Source organism: Dasypus novemcinctus, chromosome 5 (genome assembly GCF_030445035.2).
Source record: "Dasypus novemcinctus isolate mDasNov1 chromosome 5, mDasNov1.1.hap2, whole genome shotgun sequence".
In the NCBI taxonomy this organism is placed as follows: domain Eukaryota; kingdom Metazoa; phylum Chordata; class Mammalia; order Cingulata; family Dasypodidae; genus Dasypus; species Dasypus novemcinctus.
Window position 1 is genome coordinate 57,278,187 of NC_080677.1, and position 12,623 is coordinate 57,290,809.

The 12,623-nt window shown below is 36.0% G+C and overlaps 1 protein-coding gene across 1 annotated transcript in view; it reads left to right on the plus strand.

The window, feature by feature from the left end:
* LOC131278499 (uncharacterized) overlaps positions 1-9,079 on the plus strand; it is a 41,996-nt gene extending 32,917 nt beyond the window's left edge. Inside the window, exons 4-5 of the mRNA XM_071215512.1 lie at positions 4,316-4,381; positions 5,844-9,079. The gene's annotated coding sequence lies outside the window, so the exon portion shown is untranslated. The remainder of the gene's footprint in view (positions 1-4,315; positions 4,382-5,843) is intronic.
* The last annotated feature ends 3,544 nt before the right edge of the window (positions 9,080-12,623 follow it).

Here is a 12,623-nt window from a genome sequence, read left to right on the forward strand (position 1 = left end):
AAGACCACAGTAATAAGCAAATACCCAATTAAGAAAAAGGCTACTTCAAAGAGGTGGTTTCTTGTGGCACCCTGACCAACCCCTTTCCACACCTTTGCTGGCTTGGTACAGAACTGGTCTATGCTCCCAGTGTGGATCCCTAGTCCTGCTTCTGAAGGTAGCAGTGTAACCTTGTTCACATACAGGGTGAATGTATTTTGACCCAATCTGTTTAGTATTGATCTGAGAGCCTTGCCATCCCAGAGCTTGCCCTCTCTTTGAAGGTGGCTCACCTAGCTCACTTGCAGAACACTCTGAGAAAGCAGTCAAGTCATGTTGCCTGAGGCAGGGCGTAGCAGTTTGATATTACTTATGAATTCCAAAAAGAGATATTGATTCTGTTTGTAAACTGTTCTATTCCTCTGGGCATGATACCCTTTGATTGTATTAAATTCAAAGGTTTTACATTTACTTGATTATGTTAAGATGAGGGCTTTGATTTGACCACATCATTAGGGTATGCAGGGTTGAGTCACTCCCCCTTGGTGGGCTATATAAATGTGTACTCACTCAAGGAGAGCACAGAGAAGATACATGGAGAAATAGAGAGATCTCCATAGACACAGAAGAGAACTTGGCAGCTTTGATCCTGCAGCCCAGAGAAAAGAGATGAGCCATTCACCTGATAGTTTACATCTGACCTTGTGAAGAGACCAGAGCAGCTGAGCCCAGAAAGAAATGAGCCCACCAACCTACAGCTGAGGTCAGAAGAAGCTGGACCTATGGAGCCTTAAGAGGAAAGAGGAAGGCTGAACCCTTGCAAATATTGGTAGCCACCTTGTTTCAACAGGTGGCAACAGACATTTGGTGAGAAAGTACCTCATATAGTACCCTGAGTTGGACTCTTTAGGGCCTTGTAAATGTAGATTTCTACCCCAAATAAGATTTCTGGTACTTTGCATCAATACCCCTTTGGCTAACTAATACACGTGATTGTGGGCTGTAGGACAGATATATGGTGCAGTGTCCAGGAGTAGGCAGAAACTGTTTCCTAGGGAAGTACCTTACCCAAAGTCCTACAGGACATAATGGCAGAATTACATTTAGATATTGGTTTATTGACTCATGCCTAGTACTCTTTCCTTACTACTCAAAGGTATCATCCGTGACCAGTTAAATAACATCATCTTGAAGTGGGACCAGTACTTCTCAAATATCAAAGTATACAACTTTTTAAAAGCCCAAAACACCTTTCAATGTATATAACAATCTCCTGTATATAAGATCAGACTCTGTATATAAAATCAGATTCTGATTTAGTATGCCTGGGGTATGGCCTTGGATGCTACATTTTTAGCAACTTTGCAATTGGTGCCTATCCTACCGAGGCCCAAACTACACTTGTGGTAAGGCCACCATGTTGATGAATTGATTGTGGCCCTTCTTCCTTGAGGTTCACTTTCCTTTTGCAAAGGGAAAGTCATCTACTCTGGCTATAATGTAGACCTAAGTCTAAATGTTGTCCAGGAGATGACTTCTATTGAGGTGCATATTCTTCCTCAGTCAGTTTCATCAACTTAGATATTTTAGAGAAATAAAGAAAAGAATAGGTATATGATGCTTAAACATGTAAAGTGTTAAACCCTAGTTGCCATAAAAGGCCAATGAAAAAGATAAGTGAATTGATTATTATTTATATATAGCTGATAAGTTATATCAAAAGGCTATTAACAAAAAAGAACAAAACCCCACTCAACCCTCAGAAATGTAATTTCTCAGAGCTTATTTGAATATGGTTTTACTAAGAAGGACTAGCTTTGTTGAAATAAAGAACATGGAAGAAAAGTTATTTCATAAATGGTCATAATAAAAAATCAATAGATAGATTTAACATCACATACTCCTTATAAACAAAGAGCAAGCATCACAAAAATCAGGTATTCATTCAACAAACATTTATTCGATGGCTACCATGAGCCAGAATGTACTAGAGTCCTTGAAATTCAAATAGGAAAGAGAGGTTTCTAACCTCCAAATGCATTCCATGTATAAAATTAAATATAATCCCATGTTAGTATACAAATATTTCTTGAAGAATATCAAGTATGGGACAGTACTAACAACTAGCAGCTATAAAGCATATTACCTTTTCAGATTAGCTTATTAACTCTACTGTGAGACAAATCTATTCTTTTTCACAGACAGCAAGAAAAAGGAGACCAAGAATTATGCAGTTTATGTATAGTACCTGAGAGGGTAAACTAGTGTTTATTTTAAAAAGTATCCAAAGCTTGGAAATTGGGAGAGATAAAGTGAAGAGTAGAGCAGTATGATCTTTCAAAGTAATACAGACCATTGTATAAAAAAACCCATTCAAGGGCTATGTAATTCTCTAAGAGAATGTACCTGTGTTTGACTTGGCTATTTTATCATTTGATTGAGCTCAGATACTGTGAAATACATATTTACTTATAGATTTCCACTTGATACAAATGGTAACTCCTAAGATCATGGTTTAACTGTCCTGTAGGACATTAATCAGTTTTGTATCTTAAAAAAAATTTTCCCCAAATGCTTGTAAGTAACCAGTTTCTTAAAGTTATGCTTGAAACAACTTTACCATCTTACTGGTACCTTCGTTAATGACTTAATAATTCTCAGATAAGTATTTAGAGAATCACCTTTTAACTTTTTGAAATTTGTATTTTGGCTCTAGAATACTAATTTTAAAATGTATTGAGCGCAATAATTATGACAATTTAAAAGTGACATTATTACTCTGAATTTCAATAAGAAAAATAGTGTTTTCTGACCATTTCAGCAACAAGTGATTAAACATATTCATTCCTATAGCACATATTGTTTGTGACCCTCACTGAATATTGAAAATAGATTGACAACTTTTCTTGTGTATAACTTCTCTTCCTAGCCAGATTCTAGCAAATCACACTTGTTTGTATCATTCAAGGTATAGATGAATAAGCATGGTAGATATTTAATATTTATTTCTTAAATAAACTGAGTGGAATATGAAATACATAAATGTATTCTAAGCCAGTATGTCCAAATTGGGGTGTATAATAAAGAAAATTTTAGACAATTCTAACAAAAGAGAAGTGGAATTGGCTATTTTAAAAATAGAAAAGGAAAACAGTAAGATTTGCATATTTCATACATGTGTTAGTCTATATGTCCTGACTTGTTTGGGGAAAAGTACAAGGTTTCAAGAACAACAAAACTACTTACAAGCTCCTATAGTAAAGTAGTATATATAAATTTTAAAGATGCGTGAAAGAGCAAAGAAAAGAAAGTGATTAATTAATATAAAGACTGGAAAGATTGACTCAGAATGCCGGATGCTCACACACCTGTAGTCAGGTTTCCAAATCAAAAATTGATTGTGGTGAGGTTAAAAGACTTTCTAGGTTTGCTGTGGCTATGTACAGCAATGATTAGGAAGAACAACAACAACAAAAAAAACTATTTTTACTTGACTGTCTTAATATCATCATGTAGTTTCTGGAATACAAACATTCCATTTAACTTTTTTTCTGTCCTATAGTCCTATCTCAGAAAATTCAGTATTATACATTCAAAATTATTATTAAATTACTAAGTTTTTGCTGTCTTCAGTCTTTTGAAAAGTTTGTTGAGATGCCATTTTTTTCCTTTAAAATGGTTTAGAAGGATAGACATGGCTAGAAAGAAGAACATTTGGTAAGTGACCTACTAATACTGGCAATTAACTTAGTCATTTACTAAGACTCAAAATGATCTTCCAAACCTATTTTCAGAGTAGCTTAATATATATATCTATCGAATATGAAACATTGACAGCACTAAAAAATAGAAGATGGCAAGCAACTTAAGATATCAAGTGTATTTAATTAAACAGCCTTCAAAAAAATTCAAGTAAATAATTGTTTTTGAGCTAGCAAACAACTTTATATAGTTTTACTCATTTCACATTTGTTTACAAGTACATGGTTTTTCTTGTGATTTGTTTTAAAGCCAAATTGCATTCTGGGAACACTCAGCAGTTTTGTAATTTAGCTAAATAGTTGTATGGTTTTATTATAATGTTGATTTTTGTCAATTTATTGATTAAATAGCTCCTTTGCAACATTAGCGTAGTTTTTCTCTTTATTTTACAAATGTAGTTCACTCACACTTACCCACACAAATGCAGAAGAAAAATAACATTAGTATCTTAAAACAAAAGAAGATCCGCAGGTGACTAAGAGTATCATTTACTGCCCTACCATTACATTTCAACTTAAAATATGTAATAACACCCATCTTTACCAAGTTTTATTCATCTGATTTTGCCCTACAGGCCCATCTGGGAAAAGTCTGGGAAAATTGTGAAATGAAGAAGACAATTTGTGAACTTGGCTAAGAGGTAGGAGAATGATAAATAATTTATGTATGTGGATACTCATGTATATTTATATTAATTTACACTTGCCCAGAACATGAAGAATAAGTAAATACAATATTTTAAATTCTGGTTAGGGAGATTAGATACAAAGAGGAAAAATTATTAAACTGTGTCACTTAATTTGAATTCAACCAATAAACCTAGAAAAATCTCCCTGTAGATAGTCTTCTATTAATACAAACGTTCTGTTATCAGTGACCTCTCTTGCAAGTGCATTGCTGTCACAATTTGAGTAAACTTAATAAGAGTTGGAAAGATTGAGTAGACTAAATACAATAGTCTATTGTTCCAATGTTTCAGTCTTAGAGTAAGGAATCTTCAGCATATTCCAGAGCATGCTGCACTGACCTTTGCTTTTGCTGCCGAGGTCTCTCTGCTTCAATAGCAATACCTTATCCCCACAGTCTCACCCTGGCAACAGCCATTGTAGAAACTCTGTTGGCTGTGCTATCCTGTGTTAGTGCAGCCACAGATTTCCTGGTCATGCTTTCTCTTAGACATTCTGGTCACCCAGAATCCCTGGGGCTTTATTCAACAAACAATGAATATCCATATTTGCCAGGCACTAACCACCTTGGATATTTACAAGAGAAACTTCAAGAGTTCTTTTAAACTGGCTGATGTTCTCAGCTCTTCCAGCACACCCTCAGGTCTAGCATTGGGTACCAGATCTATTGAGAACTTATGCTTCGACTAACCCCTCATTTTATAATTCAACCCCAACTGCAAACACTGGACCCTTAGTAGTAGGGTCACTTCGACTCCAAATACAGCCTACTCCTCGCTCATTCTAAATTTTACTATTGAGCATTGTACCAAGTGAAACTTGGGGGTGGAGGCAGGACAGAAGGCTATGTGAAAGACAGTTTCAAAAGTATTAGCTCCTAAGGGATGGGCTGGGAGAACAGAACAAAGAGGGATTAGATAAAAAATATAAAATATATAAAATATAAAATATTTCTTGCACTATGGCAAGAAATATTAAAAAATATGAAGGGGATGATGTCCTGTTTTATCTAGAAGACAAACTCTAGGCAAGGATTTCAAATTTCTTCTTTCTCTTCCTATCTATCTTAGAATTATAATTCAGAAGTCGTTGTCACTAGAGTGAGACTTACGGGAATGTATAATGGAATTACAAAAAAGTTTTTTTCTGATTTGGCTTATGATAATGGGTACTGGTTTTGCCAATGTGGTCATATGCAGGATGTTTGACCACAGAATGAACTAAATAGGAAGCTCTGAGGTTTTAACAAAAATGTAAAGCACATATGTAATATATAATATACTAAAAATTCAGCTGTATTAGTCAATATTTTCATGAGGAACAGAACCAACGTGTGTGTGTGTACAGTAAGAGATTTATTATAGGAATTATCTCTTATGACTGTGGGAATTGGTCTATCTGAATTCTGTAACGCAGGTGGCAAGTTGGAAACTCAATGAAGGTGACACTAAATTCCCCTGGAGAAGCAGACTGGCTGAATTAGAGAAAAATCCTTTCTGACTGCTGAAATCATCATTTCTTCCCTTAAACCCTCAGTTGATTAGATAAGGATATTTCTCTCATTGCTGAAATCAGTCTCTTGTTTTGTTTTGTTTTTTATTTTAGATGTAATCAGCCATAGATGCAATCAACTGATTGATTTAAAGACCCTCACAGTAACAGGCCTGTGCTTTCTTGACCAAACAACTGGGCACCATAACCTAGCCAGGCTGACACATGTAACTAACCATCACAGCAACAATTTACATTTATGATAAAATTTAAAATGACACATTTTAGAATGTTCAAGGGAGTCCATCATCTTTTAAAATTATTTGAGAGAACACTTCAATAAAAATGTATGAAGACAACTATCCTAAGAGCCCCTCAATTCTGAAACTCAATTTCTGCTCTAGGCTTCAGAAGTTAATTGCTATAAAGTTTCTAAATTCTGAGGAACGAATGACATATTGTGGTGTTTTCTTATCTACCACCAGTAGCACTGGTGATCTCTATCACAAGAGACTGCTTCCCATTTTCCCTGGGGACTAGACAAATAAGTTGTCCTATTTTTTTACTTAGATTGGAACTGAAGGCCAGTCTAACTCTAGATAAATTCGGTTCTCCATACCTAAATTTCCTAAGTTATCCTGGAAAGCAAAGTCATGGATCAGAATTATTTCAGTCAAGCAGATATTGCATGGGATGTATTTATACTTTAAAAATAATAGTGTTTTTCTGAAATTTGAATTAAACTGAACGTCCTTTATATTTATTTGCTTAATCTGTCAACCCTACAAACAAATTTACTAAACATTAATCATTATCTTATAGTTACTAGTTCCTGGATAGCTGTGTGTTAGGGGTTTTAGTTAGGATTGTTGTACTTTTATGAGAAAATCAGAAGTTAGATGGCATTTTAACATTGTTTTTAGGGAAATGTAGATAAAAAACAAATGTTATGGGAAGCGGACTTGGCCCAATAGATAGGGCATCCGCCTACCACATGGGAGGTCTGCAATTCCAACCCCAGGCCTCCTTGACCTGTGTGGAGCTGGCCCATGCGCAGTGCTGATGCGTGCAAGGAGTACCGTGCCACACAGAGCTGTCCCCCGCGTAGGGGAGCCCCATGCGCAACGAGTGCGCCCCGTAAGGAGAGCCACCCAGCGCGAAAGAAAGTGCAGCCTGCCCAAGAATGGCACCACACACATGGAGAGCTGACACAAAAAGATGATGCAACAAAAAGAAACACTGATTCCCGGTGCCACTGATAAGGATAGAAGCAGTCACAGAAGAACACACAGCAAATGGACACAGAGAGCAGACAACTGGCGGGCAGGGGGGAGGGAGAGAAATAAATAAAAAATAAATCTTTAAAAAATATTAATAAATAAATGTTAGGACCTCAAAATAATGCTTATGTTGGGAGAAGAAAACGACTTATTCTTGTCTGTGATGACCAATACTTTGCCATTCCATGATAAAGCATAGTTGACGTGATCTACCAAGTGAGCAGTCTGTGAAGCTCCGTAAGAACTTTTGGCTACCCCTAAATCCCTAAGAAACTGGTCAAACTAGCCAGCCCTTCTAATTGGGTTAATTACCCTGTCTGCTTGCCTTAATTAAATGTCAGTGAGATCAATCTGTTACCTAGCTCTGAGGGTCTGAATTTCAGTTTTAGAGATCCTGGTTTATACATCATGTCCGGGGCCGTGTGGTTCTCCCTGTGATTCTACTTTGGTCTTCCCAAGCAGAAGATAGATCCAGCAAGAATCTGTTTGGGCATGATGATTGTGATAAACTCTTCCCCATCCCTTTTTTTAACCCCTCTCCTAATACTTAGATATGAGCATCTTATAAGTGTGTTAAGTCTGACCATGTCAATTTTCCAGGCATATGAGCTTCATTTGTTCATTTTTTTTTTTCAATGGGTCTTAGGAACATGTTAATTATATTGATAATCATTGATTCATGTGACACTAGCATCATTGGGCCATGAATAGTCTTTCATTTATGAAATTTTTATTATTTTATGAAATTTAGACTACATCTCAGGGATACGTACTTTCCATCACCTTCATTCCATCCAGCTGAATGGTAGCTTGTTTCTTCTTCTCTTATGAAGGATTCAGAACACAGAGTATCTCATTTGGGCTTAGCCCAAGGTTACCTTTTAAATTTATTTTATTTTATTTTATTTTTATCTCTCATAAGAAACTAAAACAAACTATAAACCTGTCTGAATCCTTATTTTTCATTTTACAAATACATAAGTAAATTCCCTTTTGCTACTTTTTTTATTCATCCATTTTGGGACGAGTATATTCTCAGTCCTCATTTGGAACAGGGAGACTCTTTCTGGATATCAAAATATTTGTGACATTAGCAGATAATTTCATCAGTTTTCATTCTCTTTTCTCTGGCCCTAGGTTCTTGGGTAGATGGAGTGTTTAACCTAAAACATCTATTTTACTGGAAATAGACTGAACAAATATTTACATATTAAAACACACTTGGAAAATGTCTTATTCTTTTGAGTTTATAAAGCAAAGTTTCATTTAGTTAACTGAAGATCTATCACACACAAATATTTAATTCAGCGATTGCAAGGGAAATAGCATTGTATGCCTGGTTTAGTTGCACCCTTGAACTAAATGAAACAATTATGCTATGGCCTTGACAAACTAATGCAGATAATTCAAGATAACAAGATGCTACCTTACTGGCTATTTACCAGAGTTATTAATGGGCATAAATTTTGTGAGACTAACATGGTTTTCTTCTATGGCGATATACTGAAATTAAGAGTGATTTGATGTTAAAACAAATAATGTTTGTATGGTCAACTAGATAATGTATCAAAGGTCTCACTTATCTCACATAAGTTTAAACTTTCTCTAGACCCTGCTTTTAAAGTCTTTGCTGATCTCCACTATAAGTTCTACATAGTTATTTATTTAAAATATTTTGACATGATGCATGTGTATGTGTGTGTGAGTTAGCCTTAATCTACAACTTAGGAGCCTTTAGCTAAATGTAAGGAACACTATTTTGTGATCCACATAAACACCCTCCAGATATGGCTATATTAAAAGAATTTTTTTAATTTGTAAAAATTTATGTTCAGATGTATTGTTTGAATAACATTAAAAGATAATTTTTAAAAGAAAAAATCATAACTCTCATACAAATATAAAATAAATACGTGTCAAATCTATTTTTAACACATTAATGTGTGAGCCTGTAAGATGTCATAATCAGTTTAAAGAAAAATCCACATGCATAAAGACAATCAGAAATACTTAAATAAGTTTTGAAGTAATACAAAAATAGCCAGTATCTACAGAGCAATACCCTATTAAATTCTACCCCGCAAAATTCATTGGTATTTCCATGGATAAGAATAATTTAGTATAAGTTTTCTACAACTTAGCTACAAAATAGTTCAAAGGACAATGTCAGACACAGATTATTAGGCTGAGTCTACAAGACTGGAAGTCTGGAAAAGAAAAAAACTAATTTGCCTATTTCAAAGGATTTCATCGTGGTCTGAATACGAGATCATTTTTACTATTTCAGTTCCCTTTGCGGGAACTAGGAATAAGAATCCAGAAAGAGTTCTTGTTCCAGTAATGAGAGTGGCTTATATTTGGACTCACACTCTTGCAGATAAAAATTATAAACTCTGGACAAAATGTAGAATAATTGTTTGAAATCATTGCAAAAGAAGTTGGAGGGCAGAAGGAGGCAGACACTGGAGGGGATTTAAGTTTTAAAACAAAAGAAGCTTATTGAGATATATATTTTATGTATTTATATGGCCTTTCCCCTGAGGGCACTTCCCAGATCACCAGCTCAGCTTAAAAATCAAGTAATCATATTTGTTCCAGTGGTTAAAAGAAGAAGAAGAAGAAGAAAATATATAGTTTCAAGGCTGACAAAGCAGTTGTAAATTGAGGGATGATATCTTGGAAAGGAAGGAACACAGAAGAGATGCTGCTAAATCTGCATATAAACTCTTCTAAAATCCATGGTCAACCCCAAGCTGCACAGAAATGGGATTTGGTAACTAAGAGCCTGGTGGAAAGAACCAGCATGAACACTAAAAATGTGAAGATGAATTTCAGCTTCTGCCCAGAGTTTGGAGTATGAATTATGCAATTAGAGGGTGTGAGAAAGGTTAGAGAACTGTGAGAGTTAGCAAACTACAAAGTCAGAGGGTACATTTCACACAAGACCATCCTTCTGACACCAGGTGCAAGTTTGGCGGGTTTGCAAACCACCCTCAGTTTCAATAATTCACTGGAAGGACTAACGAAATTCAATGAATACTATTATACTTACTGTTAAGATTTATTTCAGAGAAAGATACAGATTAAAATTAGTTAAGGGAAGACTCACATAGAGTAGAATCTGAGGAAGTACCAAAGGCAGACCTTCTGGTTTCTTTTCCGTATTAAGATGTGCTACTTTCCCGGTATCTATGTGTGACAAGACGTACAGAGTGTTGCCAACCAGGGAAGCTAACCTGAGCCATGGTGTTCAGAGTTTGTATTGGGGACTCCATCACACAGGCATAATTGATGATTGATTTTGTCCACATGATTAATCTTAGTCTTGAAGTTAACTGAAACTGTGTGACCCAAAATCCCTACCCTAAATCACATTGTTAGTCTTTCTGATGTGAACAACCCCTACCCTAAATCATATTGTTAAATGATCTGGCAACCTAAAGTCCCCACATAAACAAAAGACACTCCTATCAGGCATGGCATTCAAGGGATTAGAGATTATGTCCCAGCAACCCAGGACAAAAGCCAAATCTCTTTTGGGACAAGGTTAAATTCTTAACTACATAGGCCACCCCCTGGTCTTAGGCCAAGGCTCTCTAACAGCAAAATGATCACATGCCTGACATTGGGAGGAGCCAATACTGGTAGGGATAGATGTAAAGAAACAATCCATTTTATAGAGCCTTTACATATGTTTTCATATTTTTATAATTTAATTACTCATTTCCCAACTTGACCTACAACTATTTGTGCCTAATAATAAACTTTTGCAGAAGTATTTAACAAAGAAATTACCTGAAGGTTAGCTAAATCTAGTTTTTCCTTGGGCTTGCAATTGGCCATCAGCATTACATCCTAAGCAGGCTTTAACTCAAATTCCTAATACCTCTGAACATTGCTATCATTATTACCAACCTTGTTATACAGTGTTACACCAAATTGCAGGATGGCAGTAGATGTATCTTCAGAAATCAGAGTCAAAAGATACTGGCACATAATTATATTCCACATAATTATTAACATGTAGTCTAGTTTGTTATAACATATGACCAGAAACATGCCACTCAGGTTTTCAGGCTTCCATTCAACGTTGTTATGAGTGATCTTGGCAATATAAGGCTTCACACTTTCAGGAAATTGATAAAATTGTTCTAAGTGACAACGTCATCTCTTCTTCTGAACCCCAGTCAAGGCATCAGTGTACTATTCTATTTCCTTCATTACATAACCCATTTTGTCATTCCTTTACCCTCAGCAGCCATTCCTCCTTTTCTCCATTTATCATTTCCATCTTTGGAAAGGATATCAGATTTGGCCAATGTGCTGATCTGGATTGCTAGCAGCAATACCAGTCTAGCAAGTGCCTCACCCAATTTACTCCCACTGATAATTGGTAGGATTTCATATTACAGAATTAGTGGGCTCTCTCCACCACTCAGCAATATAACTGTATTCACTGCCAGCCCCAATTTTGCCAGATGGGATGAAGGCACAGCCCATTGAATCAGAAATTTAGGAAACCTGGCATAAAGATTTAAAGGTATAGTTAAAGATTCTTGCATAGGAATTCTCCCTGCCTTCAACACCCACAGTTGTAGCTCTGGTCCTGAGACCTCCACATTTGGTAAGAAAAAGTGATTTGAGGTGATCTGGAGAGTAAAGAAAAAAGTTCAGGTGATGTGAGAGAGAATCTTCTCCCACGCTCTCTTTTACTAGATCCCCATGAAAAGTGGAGTAATCTATTCAATATGGACCCTCCTTTGTCTCCTGTCATCCTGAGTGTGAGCACATACTCTACAAGTTGTATAGATTAGCCATTATGCCTACATCTCCTCCTTTCAGACAACCAGTATTTCAATTGCCCATTCCAATTCTCTGTCAAATCATTAATCTGATCCTTTCAGACAACCAGTATTTCAATTGCCCATTCCAATTCTCTGTCAAATCATTAATCTGAACATGAAACTGTGTTTCTCAATTTGAAGAAATGTGACTCAGTAGTCCGGATTGGTACAATCTCTTCTGGTCCTGTCCCTCTATAATACTCTGAGCATTTGCCTCTATTACCAGGTAAACAAGGCCCATTCCAGCTTAAGTGTGTATTCCTGTCAGGACCCATTTGTAGCTATCCAAACAGGATGCCCTCTGTCCATCAAATTCAGAGTTTCTGTTTTCCTCTTCCCATGGAATCACAACATTGTTACTCATGTATCTCAACATGTAGAGTATTGTCAATCAGGGAAGCTCCACTTTTGGCACTTCCCCAGATTTCATCCTGCATGTTTCTCTTCTTGGCTATTTGAATCTGAATCCTTCCCTGTAATAAACTGTATCTATGAATATGATAACTTTCAATGAGTTGTTAGTACTTCTAGCAAATTATTGAACCTAAGGGTTGTTTGAGGGAACCCCTTGAACTTGCATT